This window comes from Podarcis melisellensis, assembly GCF_964234715.1.
Source record: "Podarcis melisellensis genome assembly, chromosome: 17".
Classification (NCBI taxonomy): Eukaryota; Metazoa; Chordata; class Lepidosauria; order Squamata; family Lacertidae; genus Podarcis; species Podarcis melisellensis.
Window position 1 is genome coordinate 35972839 of NC_138534.1, and position 21089 is coordinate 35993927.

The window sequence follows — 21089 nt, forward strand, 5'->3', positions numbered from 1 at the left end:
ACGCCCCCCTCCTCTTTGTGGCAGCGATACCAGGCTTCCCCGTTAAAGGGGTTGTTTGAGGTGAGACGTCTAGAGGTTGTCATTGCTCTCCCCTGCGACAGCGGCATAACGGGGGCGGGCTCTCTCTGCTTGAACATACGTTCTCCAGAGCCAGCCCATTCCCCCCCCCCCACTGGATAACCCTGATGTTCCCCAGATCCCCAGTGGGGGACTGGGAGGGATAAACACCCAATGTCTGAGCCAAGGTCTGTCCACATCTGAAACACATCTGAAAAGTTGTGGCCAATTTTAATCCCATAGCACGTTGTCTTGAGTCATTATTCCACACAGGGGCTGCCCAGGGTTTGGGGGACTCCGTCTGTCCACGCAATTCTGTTATAAAACCTTCTGAAGTATAGTTCTTTCTTTCTTCAAAATTAACATCATCACCCATCAACAATACTGAGGAATTTTTGTGTGGAAGTTTACAAAGATGCTTTGATGGTGCTTAATGGTCTGCAAAGTCACATTCTTTGCTTCAGAAAGAATTGTTGAAAACAATGTAATTTCACATTTTTTGCAACTGCCTTCAATCACAGCCAGTAATCTTAAATGCTAGTTTGATATCCAGATTCTTCTGTTGTGGCAGTGATGTTACAAAGTTAAGATCTCCCAATGTTTTTAGCATAATTTCAGTAAGAAAGGACAAAGAAATTCTATTGATCTGTTTGAGCAAAGTAATAACATCTGTTTTTAAGTGACAAAATTTATCACAAAGGGAAGATGCACTGATTAATTTGAGTTGTGGTCTACCAGCAATAGTTGAAAGGTTAGCTTCAGTGTTTTCTTCATCCCCACATCGCCTCTGACAGGAGTTGCTATTCTAGATTTATTTCCAGCAAATGAACTTACAATGGATGCTTCCTTTGAAATCATGATCTGCATTTCCCCCAGCTGGGGGAAAAAATAAAACTTAACTTAGCCTCTCCCCTCGCCTCCCCACCCCACCCACAACTAGCAAGGCATAGATACACTCATTTCCCATTTTAAGCCTCGCTGCCAGGCCCGCCAGGGCAACAGCCAATGGCTGGCCAGGCAGTGAGGCACCACCCTCCAAGTGGGGCCTCTGATTGGCCCATTCAAATTTGCCCTCTTTGGCGCGAAGATCACCCCTTGCTACTGCTGATAGAGGGCAATTCTCCAGCAGCAGCTGGCAAACAAGCATGCTCTAGCTGCTGAGGAGGAAGGTGGAACTTGAGGGGGCTGCAACTGTCGCCCCGCCCCCCCATAAACACGGTAAGCGCCCATATACTGCTGCTAGGGTGTTGATGACCCACTAGGTGACACCTGGAGGAAGGAACCATTCTGGGCCTCTGAGGCTACCATTTCTGGAGTTATTTGAAACACTGACATAGCCCCATCAAAGTATGTGCTGGATTCAGTTGAGTTTGTGACCAGGGAGCACGACGGAAAAAATCTCAGCCTGTGTTAATAAAATTCCCATTAAACCTGGGAACAAATGAACCAGGATAACAGAAACTGAGTTCCCAAACTACCCAATAGTTCATTTCACCAATCCCGCCACCCAATTATGCTATGGATGGCAACAGGAAAAGCAGAAAACTCTAAGTTCTTTCTCCTATGATTTTTCCAGGCTCCACAAATAACCCACTGTTTCACCCCCAAATCACTGGGTTCCATCCTGGCACCACTTCCAACCTCACCAGATCCCTCCAGGCTCAACCAGCCACCAATCAGTTTCTATCCTGCTTTGGCTTTACCCTCCTGGATTGACCTACTGGAGCTTCAACCACAACTACACGTCCCAGGATCCCTAGCAGTGTCAGAGAAAGATCCTTGGCCGGATATGCCCAAAGTTACTGTCTATGCCTACCCCTTGCTCCAAGACATGGTTGATGCCAGCAGAAACTGCAAATTGGGCTGTGTTCTCTCCAATCCCACTCACCGGCTGGGCCAGCCCCACCATTTTTCTTGAGGGGGGGGGGGGACAGCGACACACAATCATTATTGGTTGATTTATCTGTTTACAATCCACACTTTCATATAAGTATATCAAGGCATTATACAACATATAAGAATAAAATCAGCAAAAAGCATCCATAAAAACTTCATTAATACACCAGCAAATAAAGGTAAAGGGACCCTAACCATTAGGTCCAGACGTGGCCGACTCTGGGGTTGCGGCGCTCATCTCGCTTTATTGGCTGAGGGAGCCGGCGTGCAGCTTCTGGGTCATGTGGCCAGCATGACTAAGCTGCTTCTGGCAAACCAGAGCAGCGCACGGAAACTTTCCCGCCAGAGTGGTACCTATTTATCTACTTGCACTTTGACGTGCTTTCAAACTGCTAGGTTGGCAGGAGCAGGGACTGAACAATGGGAGCTCACTCCGTCGCGGGGATTCGAACTGCCAACCTTCTGATCAGCAAGTCCTAGGCTCCGTGGTTTAAACCACAGCGCCACCCACGTCCCTTACACCAGCAAATAGTGATTGGATAAAAGGAGTATATTCATATTACAAAGTATAGTTTTCAAAAGTTGTTTGAAAGAGGGGAGGGGCTGGTTCTTGCTTAATCTCTGCTGGTAGAAAGAGTGAGAGGACCATCTCAAAGAGCAGATGCCGAAGGCCACAGACTCCTGGCCACCCATCCTTAGCCTTCTGGCCATTCCCCTCTGTCGGAAGGCAAACCTGTGGATGTTTGTCTTGGTCCTCCAAAACTAGCCGGCTTCCTCAGGTGCACTGAAGGATTCTGTCCCTCCACCAGTGTTGAAGAAAGATGGAAGGAAGGAAGGAAGGAAGGAAGGAAGGAAGGAAGGAAGTTGATTTCGGCATGTGGAGTGAGGAGAAGGTGCCATCCTTTGCCTCAGGCAGCAAAATGTCTTGGGCTGGCTCTGCTCCCAAGCATTAGCTCAGGGGTTCTCACCTTTGAAAGGACCCCTCAAATACTTTCAAGCATCCCTATTACCATACAATAAAAATACCTTTGGGAACCCCAAAAGACAACCAAGCCTCATTGATTCAAACTTCTGAAAAGCCCCTGGAAGAACCAGTGCATTGCAATAAAGTACTTTAATCTTCCCTTGACTTTAATTAAGTTAAACTTATGGGCTTGCAAGCCTGAAGAGGTTTATATTGGAATCAAATATCTCAACAGGCCGTTTCCCCCAATCTTGTCTATCTCAACCTTGCCTATACACTTGCTTTTTTAAAAACAAGCTGCAATATCAGTCCTGGCAGAGGCACAGACACAGTTAACACAGAACTCCTGCTGAAGTTAAATGACCCATCCCTCTCTTCAATGCTGTGTTTTTTTAAAAGCTGACACTGAGCACTTGCATTGCAGCAGCTTCCTAGCAAATTCTCTCTCTGGGATCTAGAAAAGGGGTCAAGTCTTTTGACATTATATATGCAACACTTTCAGGCTTCCCTCTCCCCACAAGCAATCTTGATTTGGCCACCACTCTCATTTTTAGCTGCTTGCTAGTTTGGGACGTGGATGGTGCTGTGGGTTAAACCACAGAACCTAGGACTTGCCAACCAGAAGGTCGGCGGTTCGAATCCCTGAGATGAGGTGAGCTCCCTTTGCTCGGTCCCTGCTCCTGCCAACCTACCAGTTCGAAAGCACGCCAGTGCAAGTAGATAAATAGGTACTGCTCCGGCCGGAAGGTAAATGGCGTTTCCGTGCGCTGCTCTGGTTCGCCAGAAGCGGCTTAGTCATGCTGGCCACATGACCCAGAAGCTGTACGCCAGCTCCCTCCGCCAATAAAGCGAGATGAGCGCCGCAACCTCAGAGTTGGCCACGACTGGACCTAATGGTCAGGGATCCCTTTACCTTTATCTAGTTTGGTGCCCTGTCCACTGGCAGCTTCTCCTGAAATGTCCCATTGTGTCAGCAAGGAAGAAGGCAAGGACATGGGGAGGTGGGTGTGGAAGAGTCGCAGCAGAATTGAGACCAGAGCTAGACAGAGCGCTGGAGTTGATCTACAGGATAGCAACTCCACCACCACCATCACAAAGCTGCTTCTGCCCCTCTTCCAAATATCAAATTCCCTCTCACCACAGTGCTGCTTGCACATCCTACACCACAAGGATGAGAGTGTGGGGATTTGAAGCAAGGCGTCACATCCTCTGAACAGCCAGAATAATTTTAATGCCAAAGTTCTGGAAGTGGGTGAGATAGTAGAAAGTGCCTGCCCTAGTCTAGGCAATGTGAGACATTACCAGAGCATGGGGAAGATTTTAGCCAAATGGAGATGTGGGGATAAAGCTATTTTAGGTATAGTGAGTATCTCCAGATTCAAAGGGGGGGGGGAGGCTAGCTAAAAGTGGGCTGGATGAAATACCGTATTTTTCGCTCTAAAGGACGCACCAGGCCACAAGACGCACCTAGTTTTTAGAGGGGGAAAGCCTCCTGGGGAAAAGCCCGCAAGAGCCACGCAGTGCTTGTGTGCGGCTCTTGGGGGCTTTTCCTGCCTGCCTCCCCCCTGCATTCGCTCCATAAGACGCACACACATTTCCCCTTACTTTTTAGGAGGGAAAAAGTGTGTCTTATGGAGCGAAAAATATGGTAGGTTACCTTTCAGTACCTTCCATTCTCCAGGTTTATTAATTTAATATACTTTGCTGACTCTGTTTCACTGAAAAGAGGCAGTCTCTGAAACATAAACAGAATTCATACCATTATTCCATGATTTATTTTACATAGTTTAAAGAGGAATCCTACATATGTCTACCGAGAAGGAAATGTAATTGAGATCTATCATTTAGTTCAGGGGTAGGCAACCTAAGGCCTGTGGGCTGGATGCGGCCCAATAGCCTTCTCAATCCAGCCCGGGGACAGTCCGGGAATCAGCATGTTTTTACATGAGTAGAATATGTCCTTTAATTTAAAATGAATCTCTGGGTTATTTGTGGGCATAGGAATTCGTTCATTTTTTCCCTTCAAAATATAGTCCGGCCCACCACATGGTCTGAGAGACGGTGGACCGGCCCACGGCTGAAAAAGGTTGCTGACCCCCTTTTTTTATTCTATTCTATCATTTCCACTCTTTTGATTGGCATTCTGGATCTGATGTTCATATGGAGGGACATGCTTTTAAAAGCATATCTTCTGTTAAATTCAATATCGCGCCCAAGGAATACAGAGAGATAAACCACAAAGTAAACAACTCTGTATGTAGTTTACAAAAACTCATTAACAATAATGTACAGCATTTCAACACCTTCGGTTACATGAAATCTTAAATAATATACAAAATGCCAAAACAATAATGACTTGTGCAACTCAGTATCTCAAAGCCAAACAGTCCAAATATTTCTGAAATAAGTCCATGAGAGAAACTTTCTATGTGTATACTTGTGCTGGTGCCGTCCCAATGGAACTCCGACGAGATACCCAGATTTCAATCTCTGTTTCTTGAATCTTCTTCTGGTTGGCCCCAAAAGGAACTATACTGTGGCGATTCAGTGCTCCACCAAATAGATCAGCTCCAACCTTGGAATGGCACTTTGCAAAGACATGCCTTTTCAAAAAAAAGAGCAAACACACGAAAAAGAAAGAAAGAAAGAAAGAAAGAAAGAAAGAAAGAAAGAAAGAAAGAAAGAAAGAAAGAAAGAAAGAAAGAAAGAAAGAAAGAAAGAAAAGATTCTCAGGAATCTGTATTCTGTGCCCAATATATTCTGGGTCTCTGCTGTGCTCCTGCAGTATCCTAGTATACACGGGGCCCTGAAAATAAACATGCATTCTGGGGTTACCAGCTTGGTAGAAGATCCTGGTAAGTGAAAACTCTTCCCATCCATTTCCCCTAATCTTGCACCCAACTTTCTTTGGGCAGCAGGGACAGCGCAGCCTTCCTAGTTGGTGGCAGGTTCAGAGGCGAGGGGCACAGTGTACAGGGGATGCGCTGCTCTTGGGAACTCGAGACAGTTCCCCCTCTGACAGGTAACTGATTGGATTAAGAGGCCTGCCTGACAGCATGTCTGTTCAGCCACGCCGGCTAATCAACTTCCCTCTCCTTGCCTGCTAATAAATCCTGCACTGGGGACCATTCCGCTTGATGATCTCTCCTTGGGGAGTTTTTAAGGCTTCTTTCCGAGAAAACTACTCTCAGTCTATTAAAAATTGGAGCTGTGCAGTTGTCAGGTAGTCCCAGGGAGTCACGGGAGGTGCCCATCACCCAGGTGGAGGTACCTATTACATATTCAAGCAACAACAGTGGGGGGAGAAGAATGGGGCTATCTTGGAAGAAGCAGAAATTACAATCAAGTTGATAGAACATGCGCCCACTTTCCCCCCCTCCCAGCACTGACGCTGTCACATCAGAAAGAATGACACATAAATATATAACAGTACACTCGTAACACAATAGATCCCAAGGCAGAACATGTGCCTGGCCTGTTTACGGAAGGATTAAGCAAAATGTAATTGTTCCTTGGCACAAAAATGCAAAGGCACCTCGGCTGCTGCTGGTGTTTTCAAAGCCAGCCAGTTTTAAAGAGCTGAGAGCAAGCTGTCTCTTGACCCTCCAGATATAGTCTGTTGGCCTAATAATCCAGCGATATGAGTATTTGACTTGATTTGATTTGCTTTGCTGTGGGGCGGAGGGAGAGGGCAAGAGAGAGACTTCTCCCTGTAATACGTTTTGCTGCGGTAGGCTCCTGAAGGATGCACCGTATGAATAAATTAGAAGGCAGTAATTGTCAGATCTATAATATCTGTATGAAAGATGTATAAATAAATTAAAGTTTTAATTATTTTACTGTATTGGCCATTGGAGAACAAGATGGGAGGGTGCCTAAAGACAAGCCAAATGTAACTAGGCAATAGGAGACGGGGGCTTCCATCTCTGTTTAACTGCTATGGATTTATTCTCCTCCATTGGCACAAAGGAACATTAAAAACCAATTTCCCTTGTTGCTTAAGATTAAAAAAAAAGTTAATGAATTTTAGTTCATTGACAGCTGCCTCTCAAATAGTGTGTTGGGACCTGTGGTTCTTATCTCCAGTAAGCTAAAGTCAGGAATGTTGGGGTGTTTCCCCCCTTTTTCTTGTCAAAAAAAAAGTAAAAAAAAAGTCAAAAACCTTTTACAATATATGTTTTTAGGTCAGGCTTCCTCAACCTCGGCCCTCCAGATGTTTTTGGCCTACAACTCCCATGATCCCTAGCTAGCAGAACCAGTTGTTAGGGATGATGGGAATTGTAGTCTCAAAACATCTGGAGGGCAAGGCTGAGGAAGCCTGTTTTAGATAGACAGGCATGCGCTCCAAAATAAGATGTCTATTTGACAGTCATTTAGTAAATTGCAAATACTTAAAACATAGGTTGGATCTACATCGATCTGTAAAAACGTTATGAAATAAAATGTTGTATAACTCTCAATGCAATTCTCCATTATCGAAGGCTCGCTGCTCTACAGCGCCCTCTGGTGTCACATTTTAAGAATGCAATTTTAACGTTATAAACATCCAGTGTAGATCCATCCATAGAGAGGGATTCCATATGTTCTTTGAATCCGGCTCCCATCAGCCCCAGTAAAGGCTGCCAATGGTCAGGGATCATAAGCGCTGTTGTGATGGCCTGGGAATCCGATTCAGAGGCTGAACCGGAGGAATCCCAGCCTGCACAGGAGTCCCCGCCTCCAGGGCCGGCTGAACTGGGGCAGGGCCTTGATTCTGAAGCGCCTGCACCTGTGCCGGATCCTCAGGAGCAGGTACCAGGTGAATCCACTCTGGCTCCAGAGGTGGTTGAGGACTCAGTGCCTAGCGGTGAGTCTCCCCCTGGGTCCAGTAACCCTTCAGCCTCTCCTGAACTGCAGAGGCTCAGGGCAGAGAGGCGGAGGGAACTGGTTTCTCCCAGGAGGAGTGCTCGCCTTAAGGCCAGGAGAGGCAGGTCTCCTGGGGGCCGGGACCGCACCTGGCCTCAGAGAAGATAAAGGCCAGTCAGCCCGGTCCCAGCCCGGTCTGGTTCCCCCAGAGTTCCTGTCCTTGCCCGGCTCCTCGCTGTGGACCCCGCTTCGCCCGTGGAGGACTGTCTGCCAACCCTCAACTCAGGTCCTGGACCTCGCCCCACGGTAACCTCCCCCCTGGACCAGCACAGCTGTAGTCCAACATCTGGAGGGCACGGCAGAAGGTCTACCCCCAACTTAAAGAGCTATCCAGAGGATATGAAAAGAGCAAACCCCTTCTTTAAAGAACAAAAGGGAGGGGAAGAAATGACCACATTCATCAACCTCCACTGCTCCTAAGAGCAACCTACAACTTCATACAGTTACTTTTGCACCACGGTTGACATAGTTACTATTGCTGGGCTGAATAATATTTTTGCTGGACTTGATGACACTTACTTAGTTTCCTCTGTATAATTAGTATAAGCAGGGGTGCGTATAAATGCTTATCAGATTTGGGGATAGGCCTCTAGACACACCCTTTGCAAATGCTAATTTATGTGTACTGAATGCAGATTTAGACTTTAAATGCTAAAGAAGGTAAGGCGTGTAATTTCCTATCCAAATCCCCCCAAATAAGTTCTTCGGTTAATTTGCACCCCACTCCAGATCACCCCAAATCAGTTCATCCTCAATTTATGTACCCCAGTTGATTTCTCAACAGATCCAGGTCAAAATCAGTTCAATTCCTCTTCCGTTACATCCATTAATTACCTACCAGTAAGAACTAGATGAAGTCACATTCAGTTAATTTATTCCTCCAGATTAATATCCAACTCTTTAACAAAGTTCACCCCTTAATTCATACACTTCCTGAAATTCATTACCTGCCCAGAAAAACTAGGGCACTTAGAAGAAAGATTTGAGGTTCATGTAACGTGTAACTGGGGGGAGGGGAGAGACTGGATTTGCTCAGTTAGGAGAGATCCTTAGATTTCATATTTTTTAAATATCCCTAATATCTAATAGTCTACTTATTGCTGCCTACTGTACTGCACTTTATTGTTACTGTATATTGGTTTTAGTTTACTCTTTTATCTTGATTTTATGTGTATTGTTGTTGTTAGCCACGAGGGAGCAATGTAATAATAATATCTACTAAGTTACCTGTTTCGCTCTTCATTTGGCTATTGTTATGTGCTAAGATATTGCAACCAAATTTGCACGATGGTTTCGGAGATCAAGGAGTAATGGGGTCAGTCTTTTACATTTGATCAATGTATCTTGGAATTTTGCATTACTTCGGAGACCATTGTTCGTTACTGCTTGAAAAGCTGAGTCGATCCTTTGTAGGGGAGTGGGAAATGTTTATTTAAACCTACTGGAATAGCTGTATAGACTAGTTCTGGTTATATATATATATATATATATATATATATATATATATATATATGCACACACATGCTTGGTTACTAAATGTTTGGTGCCTGGCAGTTGAATACATGAACAGACTATGTACAGTGACATTGAGGGATGTGTCTGTGATATTAGACTTGTCACACACTCGTGAAAAAAAATCAGAAGACTGTCTCCTGCAACAGCGGGGAGTCCAGCGAAAAGAAGAAGAAAAAAGCTGGTGAATAAATAGATAATTACAGAATAAGACAGCAATCCTACACTCACTTACCTGGAAGAACACCCAATGGAACTCAGTAAGACCAACATCTGAACAGACATGCACAATATTGCATTGCCAATAGTTTAAAGCAACTGGTAGTGTCTTTGCCCTTTAAATTTACACACAGAGGGTTTGAGACCCATCGGCCACCTGGTTTACCTGGCCAGTCAAAGCAGTTCCTGGGATGTGGCTGTGTCACATGCTGACAGTTTCTAGGAGCCACAGGTGAGAGCTGAGTGCAGGGTGGGGACCAAAGGGAGACCAACTACCTGCTAGATGTAGACGTAATAATGCCCACTGGCTTAAAAGGGGATTAGAGAACTTCATAGTGAATAGTCCTATTATCAAGCTGTTGGTCATGGTATCTAAACAAAATACGTTCACAGGCAGTATACAGCTGTATAACAATTTCTACCAGGTAAACAGCAGCGGCTGTTTTCATACCTTGCTTGTGGATTTTCTGGAAGCACCTATCTGGCTTCCAGATAACATTTTTGGTCAAATTCTGAAAAAAGCTTTTGATGCCGCCTGTGTAAGTAAGAGTTACTGACCAAGTGTGTCTTATCTTGTCTGAGAACCAATGTCCTTTCTTCCCAAACACCCAGAGTACAGTGACTTGGTTGAAGTAAGCGTTGGGGGTTGATGAGAGTAGGAGACATGGAATCTGGAGAGCACCATCTTCAGCATAAATGATGGCTGAGACACATACATAATGGCTCATAAAGACACACTTGCTGAATTCTTCAGTCAGCCCCTATGCAGAATCAATGGATACCTTTGAGAAGACTAGAGAATGGTTGTTCCAAGAGGTGTGTCCTTTAAAACAAAGCACCCCCCTCTCTCTTTGGCTCTCCTTTTCTTCCTATTCTGAGCAAAGAAAATTCACAAGACAGTAGAGTTAAATCTGAAAGACAAACACTAAACCATCTTTGGATGAATGATGGCCTCTTAACCCACTTTGCATATTTATTGGCATTTTTCATGGTCTCCAGCCTCTTAAAATATCAGAATGTTCCACTTTAAAAATCTTATTTGCACTTTTTAGTCATGGAAGGATATTGTAAAATGCCTTATTCGCGTCCATTGATTTTGTGCTTTTAAGGGTGTCATATAAAACTCTTTAATAGGTAAAAACCAACCTACCTGAAAATGGATTCTATATATCCTGTAACAGATTAATATTAGTACACTTGTGTCACATTAAGTGAAAAAGCAGATCATAGGCAGGGCTGGTTGTTTGCCATGCATCTGTGCACACAGCATTTAGGATGTAATTTGTCATCGCTGGACCTTTCATTTTCTTTTTTAAACGCATGTTTCTAGCCCTCATGGTGGTGAAGTTAGCAAAAGGCAGCATATGTAAAAGACTCCTTCACTACTATATAGGTGATAAAGCTTCAGGGTCTAGGGTGGCAACGTCCATTCCTCTTCACTTGAGCTCCTTGTTACTTCTGCTTTCACTATGTCTGTGAGGCATCTTTGATGTTAATCATTTTATTCCCTCTTTACATTGCCCCCATCCATTTACCATGATCACATGTGTCAGGAAAGAAAGCCCAGTTAGCCCTCACTGAAAACCCTCCAGGTAAACACACCTTAATGGTGATGGGCTCCAGTTTAACTGGAAGGGCAAAAAAAGGCTTACTGAGCCTAAACGCTAATTGAGCCCCCAATATAAATTGGTGCATGCAAGAGATGTAACTAATTTTTCATCATTTAAAGATCCACTGGTGTGTACTTTCTGCATATATCTTTACTGTGCTGCCCTTTTAAAGAACTTCAGCTGTTTGTTTCTGGCTTTGGCTGTTAACCAATGCTTCATTCTTTGAGATGCGAAGGCTTTCCCTGACTACACTGAACAATTTAGAAGCTGTTAATAACTCTTCTCTGGTTGTTCTTTTTTTTTCTATGAAAACCTTTTATTTTTTTTGCATGGTTTACCATAGAAAACTACATACAAATGATGAAGATGATGATTGAAATTGTGCATCAGTGTTAACTCTTTATTCATGACACACCTGGTTTAACTTGTTTATTGAACCATACGCCTGTCTCCCCAGTGGTCGATTGAATTTGTTGCTTAGTGCAAAAGTGGTATAATGTCCAATGTGAGTAAATAAGGACTGATATTCCTTAATTCTATTTCATAATTTTAGGAAAGCAGAGATTTTCTGATAGGGTCTCTCTCTCTCTCTCTCTCACTCACACACACACACACACACACACACACACAAACTCACAAAGCTGGCTTATGCCTGATATATTTTGAAAACTTAGGCTGGGCATTTCTTTAAAAATCACACACACTTTTCTGCAGAGAACAAAATAATGAATACTCTGTCACCATGAACGTTATAAACAGAGGTTATGCAAGTTAAACATGCTTTCATTGTCTACCACAACTAGAAGTTGGCTTTCGATGTCACTACTGCAGAGATTCAGCAGACATCATCACTTTTGACTTGAAGATTTCTTTATGCTGACAGGCCTATGCAATTCACCCCTCCCCCTTGAGTAGCCAGTCATTTAATTATTGCTTTGTACTGTTTTTAATGGATTAAGAATAAATAAATCTTTTAACATCGTTGTACATTTCTCCCCAGTTTGTGTGTAGCGCAGGTGGCTTTTGAGCCTTTGAATCCAATCTGCTGCTCAGAATCCAACCCTCTGTTTTAGGCCTTACTGATTTCAGAGTTCCAGTGTTGGTTGGGCCAGGACTTCAGAGGATCTGTTGGTGATGGTTGTGGATAAGGGGGCTTGTTACATCAATTCTCACCCTCCAACATTGAAACCGTAGATTCGATCTATCATATGGCGCCTGGAGTGCACTCCCAGGCACCAGGTTGCCACCTCTTAAATGAAGTCAAGTATAGAGGTATTCACACATTACACTCAGTGAGTGTACAACCTGTGTGCACAACAGTTGAGCTGTACAAATGAATGCATGCACTTGTACACGTGAAGAGACGGCTTGTACCTGTGTTTAGTACAACATGTGCACAGGTGCATATTTCAGATAGCTGCAAAGTGGGGAGGAAGAAGCTCTCAGTCCTACCTTGGTATGTAAAGGTAAAGGGACCCCTGCCCATTAGGTCCAGCCATGGCCGACTCTGGGGTTGTGGTGCTCATCTCGCTTTATTGGCCGAGGGAGCCGGCGTACAGCTTCCTGGTCATGTGGCCAGCATGACTAAGCCGCTTCTGGTGAACCAGAGCAGCGCACAGAAACACCGTTTACCTTCCCGCCAGAGTGGTACCTATTTATCTACTTGCATTTTGATGTGCTTTCGAACTGCTAGGTTGGCAGGAGCAGGGACCGAGCAACGGGAGCTCACCCCGTTGTGGGGATTCGAACCTCCGACCTTCTGATCGGCAAGTCCTAGGCTCTGTGGTTTAATCCACAGTGTCCCTTGGTATGAGAGGGTGATATATTGCAATGGAAAAGGTGAACCACCACATGAACAACAGCATGCTGGTCTTTGAGAAATATCTGAGCATGATCAATTCATTGGCAATCAAGAGACAGGTGTCTCAACTTGCCAACTGTCAGCATTCCATCTATCTGACAAATGAAAACATTGCAGTATCCCACCAAGGTACCTGAGATCAGCCTGCAGCCGATTCTGCTTTACATAGAGGCAGATTCAGAGAATGAAAATTAAAATAATGTTGCTGCAGGAAATTGCCTGTGAATACCTGAATTCGAATATAAAATGGCAAAGAAACAGAGTCCTCTCTCACATTGGACAGCGGCACTTTATTGTGATGAGAAGCCATCAGGATGGCACTCTCATCAATAAAGTTATTTCAACCTTAAAATTAACATCTGTTCTCAAACATTGTATCATTTCCTCAGATCCATTATCCATAGTAATAGTTATCAGGGCATAGGCTGGAAGGAAAAAATACTAATTCTTTCAAAGTAATTCCCAGGTGCCATTGTATGTCCTAGATGGTAGAAATGGAAAACATGATCACCCACTGGGAGAAGCCACAATTTAATTTAAAACCTCTTACAGGGTTTGAATAAACTAGCCGTAACTTTGTTGCTCAGTGATTTTCCTCCCCTTCATCCATTTGCTGTATGTTTAATTTACACATATTTAAAATGAATCTTTTGATCCAAGTTATATTATAGACCTGTAATATTTGCAACCCAGCTAAACCAGCCCACCAACCACCTGATTTTGCCTCCTGCCTGGGACTGCAAAAGAACGGGTCTCCAAGGACCTGGCAGACCACAATACATGTCCAGAAGGCTGTGTTTAGCTTGGTAGGTCTCTTGTCTTGGTTTGGAAATCTGCTGAATTTTAGTATCTCATCATGGCAATAGCTGAAAAGTTTGCAAAACTGGAATTCAGTTCTGAAACCACTAGGATCACTTCATTTGTTACTTTTAGATGATATAAAATTTACCGTATTTTTTGCTCTATAAGACTCACTTTTTCCCTCCTAAAAAGTAAGGGGAAATGTGTGTGCGTCTTATGGAGTGAATGCAGGCTGTGCAGCTATCCCAGAAGCCAGAAAAGCAAGAGGGATTGCTGCTTTCACTGCACAGCGATCCCTCTTGCTGTTCTGGCTTCTGAAATTCAGAATATTTTTTTTCTTGTTTTCCTCCTCCAAAAACTATGTGCGTCTTGTGGTCTGGTGCGTCTTATAGAGCGAAAAATATGGTAGCCTCCCTCTTCTAGGAGACACTTTACCAGGTCCTAGCAGTGTGGATTTGTGCCAAAAGTCTTGCTGAAGTCAAGATATATTAAATCTCTGGAATTGCCATTAGCCACCAAACCAATTATTCTATCCAACAAAGAAATAAGGATGGACTGATACGATTTGTTCCTAACAAATCCAGGTTGGCTGGTTGTAATCACTCTCTTTTTCTTCTAGACACATACAAATCTATTGTTTTGCCATTCTTTTTCTAATAAGATCCTAGCGATAGACGTTAAGCTGATGTAACTATAACTTCCAACTTGAAGGCAGACCTTGCTCTTGATCCATATACTGTCATGCGCTGCTGCATGTGAAAATCTCCCCTGCTAAATAGATGGTTGGCATTGTCAAATAACACAGCATTGGCCAGCTGTTGGAGGTAGAAGAGCCTAGAATCTGTTCTCCCATGCCTGAAAAGAATTATTTGTGCGTAATTTAAAAGTGCATCTTTCAAGTTTCATCTATAAACAGATTGTAGGGGTGGAGAACTGTGCAACAAAAGAGCTTTCCTGCAGTAATATGTTATATAGTGCCTGTTTCGTTTTGCTATTAGCAGTTAGAAAATACTCCAGCCCTACTCCAGCTCTGCTAAGCAATTTGGATCGGGCAACTGTAGATTATTGATTGGATGTCTGTCATGTGCTGTCACAGCACATTGGCCACACATCCCACATCATGTGGTCTGTTAGGATGAAGAATTATAATGTGCAACAAACCAATGGACAAGGCTTTGGCTTTTGTTCATGGCAGCCTTGCTAGAGATGTAGAGCATCCAGATAGCTGCAAACAGTTTAGAGCAAGCATAAATTCCCATCTCAGCCAACTGGTGTCAAATTGTTTCCTAGACAGAACTGGAACTGGGAATCCAAGAAGCATAGCAAAAACAACTCCAGTTTAAAGGGGGTGACTCTTAAATAAATTGACTGTTAAAATCTTATACTGGCTTTTGGCGGTACAGTATAATATAAATTATATTATGTATATTTCCTGTTGGTGCAGGAGAAACGATATAATATAGAAAGGAAAATCTATGGCTGCCAAGATCCAAGTTTGGGGCAAGAACTCTTTGGTGAGGGAACCCCAGCAGAGATTTAAAATCCCAAAATATACAGCAAAGTACAGCATGAAAATATAGGCTGTTAGATCTTTAAAATATGCCCTTCCAAGTTCCTTCTGAAGTTCCCCTCTTCCCCTAGCGTAGAAAAAGACCACACATTTGGTAAGTTAAAAATCGGTTTACAAACTCTCCTTATTTGGAGTGAATTGTATTGAAGTAAACAAGACTGCTTTCTAAGCAAATGGGTTCAGGTTCACCCACTGACTATTAGAGCCAAGATAAATTATTAACAGAACATATGACATAGCAGGTTCTGCAAGGCACCAATTCAGGATACAGCTAGGGGATAAAATGTCTGAATATTCACCAATATGAAAATAACCCATTAAGCGATACAATGGCTGAAAGATGTGGGACATAATATACTGATGACAGATTGGGAGAGGCTATGGAAAATAGATCTGAAATTTATGCCATGTTCCTCATGGAAAGAAAATTATATGGAAAATGATGTACCGGTGGTATTTGACCCTGGTAAAACTAGCAAAAATGTACTACAGAGGAAGCACTAATATATGCTGGAAATGTAAAGGAAAATAAGGTACCTTTTATCATATGTGGTGGATCTGTAATATAACTAAAAAAATCTGGGAAATTATATATAATGAAATGAAAAAAATGTTTACAATAACTTTTGCTTTAAAAAACTAGAAATAGCTTTTCTATTAGGATTTATAGGTACCGAGATTCCAAGGGACTGAAGGAAACTGTTTATGTATGCTACAATGGCCACCTGGATGGATGTTACTAGCCCAGAGATGGAATGAAGAGGCAGCCCCGACCAGAGAAGAATGGCAAATCAAGTTAATGGACTATGCTGAAATGGCAAAACTAACTAAGAAGCTCAGGAATCAAGAAGACAAGAAATTTTAAAAAAGAATGGGAAATGTTTTTAGTGTATATGCAAAATCATTGTAAACAGGTCAAAACATTAGCAGGATTTTAAATATACTTGTAATGTAACAGAACGCATAGATAACTTAGGAAGATGAAAAATGGAGAAGTATTTTTATGCAGTTGAAAATAGAATCAAAAGGACCCATGGAAGGGATGGAGGGAAGTCAAGAGATTCAGAGCAATCTCGCTATTTGGCTCTTGAACTGTTTTATGTTGTATGTTTATATTTTTGAAAATCAATAAAAAAGATTATATAAAAAAGAAAATAACCCATTGAGCTAGCATATCATGAAAAGGCCCAGATGCCTTCTTCCTAGTCAATCTGCTGATCAAGTGGCTTGGATCTGTAACACTTCAGGTAAATTCACACAGCATGGGCAAGCATCTCATGCCTAGTCTCCAATGGTGTAACCACTGAACTTCTCGTACTTTTGCTGTTTGCATTTCACAGCACCACAAATGCACAGAACCAGGGTCCTTTGCCTATAGGAAAGGCTGCTTCCTTTCCCGTAGAAGAATGCAACCTACGTACTATCCTCAACATAAATGCTTTGTTGACTCAGGCTGAAGACATCTATTACCATTCTCGTTTGCCTTGTGATTTGGATATTGGAGAGTGTTCAGGGAGCGCTAGCGCTGTCATCTGGGATGCTTTTGTTTTAAAAGGGCATTTGTATCTGGAATAAGGTTTCTGGTAGGAAGAACGACTGGAGCAGAACCATATGCTTACAACGAGCAACAAAACATCCCTTGCAGAACTCTCCCTCCTGTTTATTCTCCCATCCCCTCCTCTCAGCGTGGCCTGCCGCTGATTATCTCGTTTCCAAGTGGGGGATAGCGCCTGCCGCAGCTGGTTTCACCCCTTATTTCCACCGAACAGCAAAGGAAATCCAGCCCGTCCCTTCTATTATATAGCCAAGGAGGATGGGGTGTGCGAGTTTGTGCAAAAACCAACACCGCACCAAACAATGAACCCCTTTTGCGACTGACCCAGCTCCATAGTTTTGTGTGTGAGTGTGCCTTGAGAGATTCAGCTGCCATACTTCGAGGCCTATTTGGTAGATCTTGTGCTAATTCCCCATGATGAAAAGCTGCCCGCCTCCTGGGAAGTACCTACAGCCTTCAACGCCGGCCAGGTCTGGCCGTTTTATCATGCACACCAACCGAAGACATAATCAATTCCCCAGTTGGCACTTTGCACTGAATACCCACTTTTTCAGCTTGATAGCAGGACTAAATTAGTTATTTAGCAACTAGACCCCTAATTTAAAGTGAGCAAGTGGCTTGACAAGCCTCATTGTTCAAGGCCTCTGCCTCCCCCACACCTCCACCCCTTTGCTTTCCAAGAAGAGGCCTCGCAAATCCTGGGGAAGTGATAAATAGACAATTAGAAAATAGATATATTTTGTTAGATCTACAAAGCTCCCCAGTGCTGTCAGATGTACAATAAAAAGGACTCTGCTAAATTGGTGGGCAATGAACACCATCTGTACCACCATCACTCCTACAGACACAAAGCCATATGCGGCCATTTACGGGACATCCCTGAGAATAGATTGGACCAATAAGACCAGAGGGAACGGAAAATACTTGACAAAGTTGGCTGCTCTTCATTTAACAAGAATAAAATATCTAATGGAGTGTAATGGAGAGCATCAATCACCTCTGGGTAAACCTCAGTTTTAATACTTTGCTTTTAGCTGTTTGTTAAAAAAAAAAAAAAAGGTTTTCCCTGGAATAAGCCAGGAATTAATACCTTCACTGGGTGGTAAGATGGTGTTCTTTAGTGCTAATAAATGATGTGCGGTTCCCAATAGAAGTGATCCAAATCAAAATTTGATTTGTAAGAACAAAAAAGCAGGTAGAGACCGGAGCATTTGCTCTTCCCTGCTAAGTCAGAGTTGTTTTAATTGTTATTGGGGAGTGCAAACAGAATGGGCCCTCACATACATAGTATTTGTTAAGTTGTGGGTGAACATATCAGACAACGCAGCAATTCTTCAAATAGCTCTTGCTTATTCACAGGCCAGAACAGAACTGAACTGAAGGGTTCAGCCAGCCTGCTTATATAGAGCTCCACTACAGCGCAACAGTAACCACTTTCTGTAACTATCCAATCACTGAACGTCACTTTCAATCCCCTATTTGCACATGTGGACCTGAGTGAAAACTATCTACAGTATCCCCCTGCTGGCCCAGGGTGAGAACTTCAGTACATAACAGCATTGATATTATTCCAGCTTAATTTCCATGGCTTCTGTCAGAGAATGCTGGGATTTGTAGTTACGGAGAATTCTCTATTAAGAGACTCCAGCCCTCATTGCGTAAATAAAGTTCCCAGAAATCTCTGGAGAGAGAAAATTAGTTTGGAATTGCTGTCTGGCATTGGCAGGCTAAGGTTTGAGGGGGAAATGTAATGACCATATACCATCAGAGCTTCCCTAGTTTAATAACAGCCATTGAAGTGGCTCAAATAAGTGAGCCAACCAATACAACTTAGAGCAATGAAGAAAATCTGATCTGGAGAGAGAAGAGGAAGGAGTATTGAGATGGAGAGGTAACAGAGGATGCAGGTTAAATTTACCTGCAAGTGGTAACACAACTATATGTATAGTCTCATATTCTTTCGCTCTATATTCAGCTTGAAATGCTTACCTCTCCTTGATTCTATATTTTCCAGCTCAGTTCCTGTTGGCACTGGCTTGTCCTCTCTTATTTTGAACCCCTGTCCTAAGCATAGTTTCATTAGATGCCAGAAATATACACCCACCCTCCTTTCTGTTCTGAGCAGAGGAGAGCTGCAAAAACCTGTTCGGTGAACAAGCTCAGCCGTGGCTGATATAGGTACCCACCCATCTCCCCATCCACAACCCACACCCTAGAGAAGGGAACAATGCTTGCACTATTTTGATTAGTCCTGCCTCTTTCTGTTCTTTTAGATGTGGCAGCAATTTGGTGCGATGCCACATTGTCACGGCAGCTATTTTGTGACTGGGGGCTTTCAGTTTTCTCAAGTGACCCCTGCCATAAGTTGTTGAACGAGGGTCTGTAAATGGTCAATTCTATCCAGGCCCTAGTAGATTTGCTGTAGCGGAATTGCTTTTTTACTGGGCCAGGTTGAACTGTTACAACAACAGAAAGCCTCATAATAATGGTACATAAAGAGCATGCTAGTAAAGGTAACGCAGGTGGCGCTGTGGGTTAAAGCCTCAGCGCCTAGGACTTGCCGATCCGATCGGCGGTTCGAATCCCTGCGGCGGGGTGTGCTCCCGCTGCTCGGTCCCAGCGCCTGCCAACCTAGCAGTTCGAAAGCACCTCCGGGTGCAAGTAGATAAATAGGGACCGCTTACCAGCGGGAAGGTAAACGGCGTTTCCGTGTGCGGCTCTGGCTCGCCAGAGCAGCGATGTCACGCTGGCCACGTGACCCGGAAGTGTCTCCGGACAGCGCTGGCCCCTGGCCTCTTAAGTGAGATGGGCGCACAACCCCAGAGTCTGTCAAGACTGGCCCGCACGGGCAGGGGTACCTTTACCTTTAGTAAAGGTAAAGGGTAAAGGGACCCCTGACCATTAGGTCCAGTCGTGACCGACTCTTGGGTTGCGGCCCTCATCTCGCTTTATTGGCTGAGGGAGCCGGAGTACAGCTTCCGGGTCATGTGGCCAGTATGACTAAGCCGCTTATGGCAAACCAGAGCAGCGCACGGAAACACCGTTTATCTTCCTGCCGGAGCGGTACCTATTTATCTACTTGCACTTTGACGTGCTTTCGAACTGCTAGGTTGGCAGGAGCAGGGACCGAGCAACGGGAGCTCATCCCGTCGCAGGGATTCGAACTACCGACCTTCTGATCGGCAAGCCCAAGGGGCTCAGTGGTTTAGACAGGATAATTCCATTTTCCAAAAGTTAGCAGATAAACCGTATTTGGTGTTTTTTGTAAGAGCAGCTTATATGGAGGGTTTTTGAAAAATACATTACTAAGATGGTTTATTATTCAGCTTTTTAAAAAGTGATGTGGAATGAAATACACAGACTCCTGACCTGTTCCTTAGGTTAAATGTGATGTCTTTCCTTTAATTAAAGTATATGACACAATGTATTTTCATGCTTTGTTTATTATATTATGGTGTTTGAGGGTTTGCTTGCTTAATTCCTGCTCCAGTATAGTTATTTATATGACTTTGACCAGCTTTACTGCATTCCCGGGAGTAGATTGTGTACTATGTGGAAGTAAATCCCATTGAACTTGGCAAGACTTATGTCTGAATAAACAGGTATTTTTAGTTTTACTAGACTAGAAAATAGTTACCGTTTTAATTTAAATTGAAATGGCTGTGTAATAGCTAGACAAATCATTCAGAAATCCCTAGAGCTCTTACTTGTAATTCTCTACTGTCTTGATGCATAAATTTTCTTTCCAAGTGCTCATTTTGATAAAAAAAAATTGCTCACATATTCTTAAAACATGTGACAGTTCTTTAAAAAATTACAACAGTTCAGAATTAAAGTTTTCCTTTAAATATAAATGTTGGAAGTAGCAGCTTAGTACAATAATTGAGGGTTGGTGGTGTAGAATGGATGCACTGGGTGTAAGACAATGGTGTTTTATATTTTGTAAATGAATAAATAAATACAAATAAAAAAAATAGGAAAAATGCTAGTGGTGTTTACTGTAGAACTGTAACTGGTAAGAACTGGTCGTCTCTTTCCATTTCAATGGATGTCGCTGCTCTTAATATACACCGTCAGCAAAAATCACACGATGTAGACTGCAGCGCTTTAGGCTGCAGGTGGTGGAAATTATATGTTTG